General features: G+C 41.0%; 1 long non-coding RNA gene across 1 annotated transcript; it reads right to left on the bottom strand.

Moving 5' to 3' along the window:
• Nucleotides 1-313: 313 nt before the first annotated feature.
• Nucleotides 314-1,010, bottom strand: LOC119765040. Its single transcript, XR_005276463.1, has 2 exons — nt 692-1,010; nt 314-410 (listed from the first exon to the last, which is right to left on the bottom strand). It is a non-coding gene; the product is annotated as an uncharacterized LOC119765040 (long non-coding RNA).
• Between the last annotated feature and the right edge of the window lie 939 nt (nt 1,011-1,949).

The raw sequence follows: 1,949 nt of genomic DNA on the forward strand, positions 1-1,949 counted from the left end.
TTTTTTAATTCCTCACCGTCTCTCAAATAGTGAACTATTCCCCATATATGTTGTTAGCAATATTCACTATTTGATTTTTTCTTCTAGCGAAGCTTCATCAAATGCTTTTGAAAGTTCATTTTTGCGTATATATTTTAGGGATTTCACCATTTCTCAAATGGTATTTTAATGGTTTTAAATAGTTATTTTAGCAGTTTTCATGGTAAATTACGATTTCTGAAAAAGTTGATACAATTTGAAATGCATTCAAGTCAAATAATTCTTATTGGGATTTCAAGGAATTTCGAATTTTAATATTGCATGACCAAATAACTTCATTTTCATAAAAGCTTTTTTATTATTTTGCAATATATACATTTTTAATTTTCTATGGCAAATCTCTGGCTACGTTAGATCATTTCTAGTAGAATCTGAAAAGAAAAACAAAAACACTAAGTATCTATCCTTGAAACAAGGAATTTAGGTTAACTTGTTTATGCTTTCAATGCTGTCATCAGCTGATGCAAAGTCACTTGCGGTTGGCGCCTTCGATAAACAAATGCTGTTCGTAACTTTGGGTTCGATGCTACTATCCGCTGAGAAATTTAACGCCCCGATCGGAACTTGTAAGCCTGATTTTATTCAACCATCAGACTGATCGGAGCGTTACATTTCTCAGAGGGTACTCGCCGCCTTCACCAACTTAACCCACCCCGTTATTAGGAGACGTTTGTCAGCTGTTCTTGTCGGTGAGCAACCTGCAGCACATTTCGAGCTGACTGATCCTCACCACAGATCATCTGGATCGTTCTACCTCCGGCTTGCACGCCCACCTCCTGTAGCAGCTACTGGGTGTGTTCGATGTCCATGCTCCCTACTGGAATCTGTTTACACTTGGTGTCCTGGAGCTGTCAAATCTGCTATCTGTTCGCGTCATGCTTGCCCTCCAACTTTAGCGGCACTGCCTCGGCGTTTACTGGTTCGAATTCTCACTTTCGTCTGGGTGATCTGAGTTGGCAAACTATCCGGAGTTTGCTGATGCCTCAGCTTGACCTTCACCTTGGGCCAGCGTTGGGCGCTGGCTCGGGAAGACCTGAGAAAAAGGAGGAGAGCAATCAAACAAAAGCAATTCGAGAATGACATAATTTCGCATAAAAAACATACCATATTACTGCAATCACCATCCTGCTGCTGCAGGCGTCAGAATGGCCCTTCCCTCCGTCCTGGTCCTGCTCCATCGTGATGACGTACACAAACCGCCGCCGCATTCACTTCCCTCTAGTCCGGGAGGATTTTCTAGAAGAGGCTAACAAGGTCCCCGTCTTCGTGTTGAATCCGCTGAAACCGCAGCAGAACGCAAATGTTACCGATGCAATCGAGATCTTACTGCGCGTCCAGAAATTGCATCATTTTTTTTTTTATAATTTTCACTGCAGTGCACTAGCGAAGCACCAAAAAAATATTCACGGACGCGATGAAAGGATGCAGCGTAAAAAACGTCAAAACAAAAATAAATCAAACCAAATGGTACACGGTTAAGAGAATTAGGTGAAATTGTGCACGATTAAAAAATTAAATCTTTGTGTGATTAAGTTTTGAACTAATCCAAATCTAGCAAAACAATGTAAATGGGCCAATGCCGAATCGTAAACAAAGAGTGTATCCTTCTCGTGAGCAGGGTCGGCCTTTTATATTGACATTTGCCCACGAGGTGGTCACTCCAAATATATTGCATTTATTTCATAAGTTGATCCGTATGTGCATCCATATTCACGTGTATACACGACTCTTCTATGAATTTTATTTCAGTGTTTTTACAGCTGTCATCGCAAACGCGCGCACTGCTGATTGTTTACAAACAAAAAAAATCCCTTCAATTTTGCTGTTCTCCGGCCACATTGTTTGGATTGCAAGGCACGCTATGTTGAATTCCGAGGAGTAATCGGGACGGGATACCAAGTTCAATAGGA

This window comes from Culex quinquefasciatus, chromosome 1 (genome assembly GCF_015732765.1).
Source record: "Culex quinquefasciatus strain JHB chromosome 1, VPISU_Cqui_1.0_pri_paternal, whole genome shotgun sequence".
Classification (NCBI taxonomy): domain Eukaryota; kingdom Metazoa; phylum Arthropoda; class Insecta; order Diptera; family Culicidae; genus Culex; species Culex quinquefasciatus.